This window comes from Schistocerca americana, chromosome 4 (assembly GCF_021461395.2).
Source record: "Schistocerca americana isolate TAMUIC-IGC-003095 chromosome 4, iqSchAmer2.1, whole genome shotgun sequence".
In the NCBI taxonomy this organism is placed as follows: domain Eukaryota; kingdom Metazoa; phylum Arthropoda; class Insecta; order Orthoptera; family Acrididae; genus Schistocerca; species Schistocerca americana.
Window position 1 is genome coordinate 257,406,845 of NC_060122.1, and position 6,169 is coordinate 257,413,013.

The 6,169-nt window shown below is 45.2% G+C and overlaps 1 pseudogene; it reads right to left on the reverse strand.

Annotated features, from left to right (window-relative positions):
* Window positions 1-4,023: 4,023 nt before the first annotated feature.
* LOC124614124 lies at window positions 4,024-4,142 on the reverse strand (annotated as a pseudogene).
* Between the last annotated feature and the right edge of the window lie 2,027 nt (window positions 4,143-6,169).

Below are 6,169 nucleotides of genomic sequence, written 5' to 3' on the forward strand. Positions count from 1 at the left end.
CGTGCTGTTTCTTTTTCAAGACAATTCTCAGCCGCATTCTGCAGGGGCAATGAAGATGCTCCTGCATCGTTTTCAAATGGAAATGTGAGATTACCCACAATACAGTCCGCAATTGTCTCCCCCTGAGTTTCATCTCTGGTCACATGAACCGCTGTCTTTGAAGACAACATTTTGACACAGACAACGAGGTGTAGGCCAGCGTGGAGAATTGGCGGAAAGCACTGGCGGCTGCCTTCTATGATGAGGCTATTGAAAAGTTGGTACAACGCTATGACAAAAGTCTAAGTCAGAACGGCGACTACGTAGAGAAGTAGCTGAAAGGTGTAGCTAATTGTTACAAGTAAAACATTTTTGATGTTCACTGTGGTTTCAATTTGGCAATCAATCGGAGCTTACTTTCTGAACAGGCCTCGTAGATGTCAATTCCCCTTCAACTGACCTGCCTACTGGGCAGAACCTTAACACGGTATTTTTAGCTTCAAAGCTCTTCAAGGGTATCTCCTCATTCCAAGGTACTTCTAGGGTATCTCCTCATTCGATAGTACTTCTCCGTATCCCACTCCTTTGCGCACTGATTTTTCCCTACTAATCTCTTAAACTTCAGCCTACTCTTGAGCACTGTTAAATTTTGATCTTAGTCTATATCTGCTCCAGGGTACGTCTTACAATCCAATCTCTGATTTCGAAATCTTTGCCTAACCATTATGTAATCTAAGTGAAATCTTCCTTCATCTTCTTGCCTTTTCAAAGTATACCTCCTCCTCTTGTTGTTCTTGAACAGAGTATTCGCTATTACTGTATGAAATTTATTGCTGAATTTAATTACTCTTTCTCCTCTTGACAAGCCCATATCCTCCCGCAACGATTTCTTCTGCTCCTCCCCTACAACCGCATTTCATTCCCCCATGAGTGTCAGGTTTTCATCTCTATTTACGTACTACCCGTTCAAAGTCCTCATATACTTTCTCTGTCTCTTCATCTTCGGCTTGCGATGTCGGCATGTATACGTGAACTGTTGTCGGTGTTGGTTTGTTGTTGATTTTGATGAGAACAACCCTATCACTGAACTGTTCACATTAAAATACTCTCTGCCCTACCTTCCTATCCATTATGAATCTTGCTCCAGTTTTCTGGTGCTGCTGCTGATGTTACTCTATACTCATCTCACCAGAAATCCTTGTCTTCTTTCCATGTCACTTCAGCGACCCCCACTATATATAGACGGAACATTAACAGTACGGCAGCGCTACCAGGCGCCAATCGCAAAATTCTCCACCATCCATTCATCCTCTCTCCAGAAGACGGGCGAATTCTCTTCCTCCAACCCTATCTCTAATAGTACGACAAGGAACAGTCGCCTCCTGCCACGCCCTAATCAACAAACTCTCTTTCTGCACATGTTTGAAGTAGCTTGGTGAGGGTGTCTGCGTGACTTTGAAAGGCCCAAAAACTGTTCCGGCGACATTTTGACGATATCTTGCCGTGCCGGCCCATTTCAGCCACTGTGGCGAAACGTTTTTCACGGTTCTTGCAGATAGGGATTTCGGCAGGGAGGTCCACAGGAAACATCAGGTGAATATATGGAGCTTATGCTCTCTTCCCAGCCAGGAACAATTATCAAGGTGTCAGGCCATCATGACGCAGCTAAAGAAGTTTATAAAAATTCAGTCTAGTACCTCCGGGACAACGTACTCTGGCCTGCTAAGGGCTCCCCTCTCCCTGAGGCTAGTGGCTCCCCACTATTCGGCTTGTATCCTCCAGCGTGAGTTCCCGTGCGTGAAAGTTGCAGCCGGGGATTCTAGGCCCTAGGCCCATCAGACATGCCTGTATCCTTGCCCCTTCAGGTACCTCGAAGTAAAAGCAAAGAAACGGCTTTCTCCGCTATCTCCACAAGAAAATATCTTCACTTAGCTACAGCCTTAACTCTCCACCAAAACATAAATACAGTCCCGTCAGCTCGAGTTACTCCATGCAATAAGCTACTAATGAACTTAGTTCGCAAATTCTGTCAACCCTCATTAATACGCAATGTGTCACACTTGGTGTCATCAGAACTCGATACAAGTACCCTAACGGCGTGTATCTTCATAAACTGAATAACTACAGTGAACGGAAGGCGATTCCAAAGAACTAGCCACATTTCAAGGCTAGGAGAGTATTTTTGCTAGCAGGAGGAGGTTAACAGTTGCTAGCATTCAATTTAAACAATGAATGAAGATAATTTAGTTCCAGTATGATGGAAGTAGAGGAATTATGGACAACATTTTAACGGGTTATAAATCACGCTCTGGAGCTTTATCTGCCGAGCAAAAGGATTAAGGACGGAGAAGATCCACCGTGTTTTAGCGACAGAAAAATGCTGAGGGAGCAAAGACTTTAGTACTCTCGTTTGAGCCGGCCGGAGAGGTCGAGCGGTTCTAGGCTCTTCAGTCCGGAACCGATCGACCGCTTCGGTCGCAGGTTCGAATCCTGCCTCGGGCATGGTTGTGTGTGATGTCCGTAGGTTAATTAGGTTTAAGTAGTTCTAAGTTCTAGGGGACTGATGACCTCCCATAGTGCTCATAACCATTTGAACTATTTTACTCTCGTTTGAAATGGGAAAGCACAAATGACAACATGCAAAAGTTAGTAGAGATTCGTGGTTCCTTATAGAGGTTGGTACGCGAACATCGACCGACGTCAAACTTCAGCAAATGACCTATCCTAGAAACCGAGAAAATTATGGCCGAACGTAAAATCGCTAAACGGATCGAAGACTTCGACCGAATCTTTCGTTGACCAATTTGATGTGCCAATAGAAGATAACAAGAGGAAAGCTAAAGTTATAAATTCCGCGTTTAAGAAATCGTTCACGTAGGAGAATCGTACAAACATTTCGCCGTTTGACCATCGCACAGACTCCCGCATGGAGAACGTAGCAAAAAGCATCCCTGACGAAGAGATGCAACTGAGAGAGTTGAAAACAAATAAGTCGCCAGGTTCGGATGCAATCCCAGTTCAGTTTAACAAACAGTACTCGACGGCATCGTTCTCTTACTTGGCTTGTTTTTATCGTGGAACTCTCGCCCAGTGCGAAGTCCCAAGCGACTGGGAAGAAGCGCTGATAACTCCTGTATTCAAGAAAGATAAAATAACTGACGCTCAAAAACACAGACTAACATCCTTAAAACCAGTTTGCTGCAGAATTCTTGAACATATTCTCAGTTCGAATGTATTAAACTTCCTTGAGACCGAAAAGCTCCTGTCCAGAACTCAGCACGGTTTTAAAAAGCGCCGCACATTTGAAACTGAGCTTGCCTTTTCTCACATCATATACTGAGAACTATGAATGAAGGGCAACAAGCAGATTCCATATTCCTAGATTTCCTAAAAGCGCAGTGAAGATTGTTTACGAAGGTACAAGCATACAGAATATGTTCCGAGATACGCGAGTTGTTGGAGGACTTCTTAAATTATAGGATTCAGTACGTTATCCTCAATAGCGAGTGTTCACCAGCGACAACGGTATCGTCAGGAGGACCCCATGATATGACGGAGACAGGATGAACAGCAATCTGCGGCTGTTTGCTGATGACGCTATAGTGTACAGGAAGGTATCGTGGTTGAGTGACTGTAGGAAACGACTTAGACACAATTTCTAATTAGTGTGATGAATGGCAAGAAATAAAGCAAGCACCGTCCAAACAGGTCTTGAAGGCCCAACGATACCTACCGACCGCCGTGTCGTCCTCATCCCTTGGGCATCACCAGGTGCGGATGCGAAGGGTATGTAGTCAGCACACTCTGCCTCGTGATGGCTGGCTGTTGTGTGCTGTCCTTAGGTTAGTTAGGTTTAAGTAGTTCTAAGTTCTAGGCGACTGATGACCATAGATGTTAAGCCCCATAGTGTTCAGAGCCATTTGAACCATTTTTTTGTAGTCAGCACACGGCTCTCCCGGCCACTGTTAGTTTTCGTGACCAGTGCAGCTACTTCTTAATCAAATAGTTCCTCAATTGAGCTCGAAGGACTGAGTGCACCCCGCTTTCCTACAGCACTCGGCGGACCCGGACGGTTACCCATCCAAGTGCTAGCCAAGCCCGACAGTGCTTAACTTCGGTGATCTGACGGGAACCTATATTACTACTGCGGCAAGGCTGTTGGTGTGTTGAATAGCAGCTAGCTCTAAATGTAGAAAAATGTAAGTTAATGCAGAAGATTAGGAACAACAGTCCTGTAACGTTCAAATACAGCGTTAGTAGTGTGCAATTTGAGATAGTCAAGTCAATGAAATGTTAAGGCGTAACGTTGCAAAGCGATATGAAATGAGGCGAATTGTGGGATTGTAGTGGTGAAGGTGAACGGTCGACTTCGGTTTGTTGGGATACATTTAGGAAAGTGTGGAACATTTTTAAAAGAGACAGCGTATAGAATACTAGTGCGACTCATTCTTGAGTACAGATCGAGAGTTTCGGATCCCCACAAGATCGGATTAAGGTAAGATAGCGAAGCAATTTAGAGAGAGGCTGTTATATTTGTCACCTGTAGGTTAGATCAACACGCAAATATTACGGAGATGCTTCAGGATTACAGATGGGAATCTCTGTAGGGCAAGCGATGTTCTTTCCGAGGAATTTAGAGAATCGGCAGTTGAAACTGACTGTGAAACGATCCTACCGCCGTCAACGTACATTTCGCGTGGGGACCACGAACATGAGTGAAACTGGGACTCGTATGGAGGTATATAGGTAGTCGTTTTTCCCTCGCTGTATCTGCGAGTGGCGCAGGAAGGGAAATGACCAATAGTGATACAACATACCCTGCACCGTACGGGGCTTGTGGAGTACGTGTGTAGATGCAGATGTGGAAATATTTTGGTTGGCTTCATAATGTCTGAAGGATCGAACTCAGTTTTTTACGTATTCTGTACGAAGCTCTCTAGTAGATAAAGACGGCAAAAGCTTGCTAAATCCGGAACCGTGAATCATGGTCTTTGTTTTCCATTTTGATTTAAATACTGTACGAATGTATACTGCTTCGCGATCATGTCAATTATGAGTAACATGAAAATAAAGATGGAAATATGTCTTGCATCAGGCAGACAAAAAATAAAATGGACAAAAACGTCACTAATTTTTAGACAGTAACATCTTCGGAATAATTAGGCCGCGTCGCGTTCCTCTTGAACCGTCCTCAATATTCGATGTTTCAGTCTCTCTGTTTGGGTTTCTTTTAGCATCCAGGATATGCCCCTCGCTACCTGAGTGTTAAGTCATCAAGGGAAAAAGAGTTGAATTCTGAAGAGTATTGCAGCAGGAGGATGGGAACATCGGGTGTCTAAGAAGTTTATCGAGGAACGTGGCGTGGCCTAACGACTCATGGGATTTTACCTTCAAAGAGAACGGCCACGAAAGCCTGCAGTGAGATATAACACAGCAATGAAAAGAAGGGAACAGCACTATTGTAAACTGTCTGCCAAAGTACGGACCATTGAGGATTCTGCTATGTGTCACTTCACAAGGTATCAATTTTTAGATGCTATTACAATTTTTGACATATCTAGTTTCTATCACTGTGGAGATGTTCGAATCTAATCTGCACTTTCTGTAAGTTGTTTATCACTTCAGAAACCATCGGCTGAGCCCCTGCCACTGCTGTTTCTGACACGACGTCTGCACTGTGCGGGTTGCCGCTCCTTCTCCCGCGGGCGCTTCTTCTTCAGAGACCATTACGCATCTGGACAGTGCAGTCCGTGTTTACATCCGCTGCTGATAGTAAAAATTCTGTTTACAGGCTCAACGCTAGCAGGCACTACCAGGTACAGTTGCCATCGTCCATAGGCAGCAGACACAGCAACAATGGCGACGTTGCAGTCAGGGACTATCTTGTGTCCGCGGGTCACGTAAACTCCTCGAGTGCACGCGGATATTCCTCCGCTGCGGTATCCATAAGCCAGGGGCGGGCAAACGTTGCACGCGGCTCATGAGCGCACAGCGCTGCACGTGTGCTGCTCGCGTGCAATCGTCGATAGGGGCAGCGGGAACAGCCGGCGGGTTGCGGCAGTGTAGTACCAGGCTAAGCTGCGGACGTTGATGCGAAGCGACCACTACGTAGTGAACGTTGTATTTCAAGTACCGGGAAACCGCAGAGTGAATCAAGGAAAAGGAGAAGTGGAGATTTGCTATCTTTTAC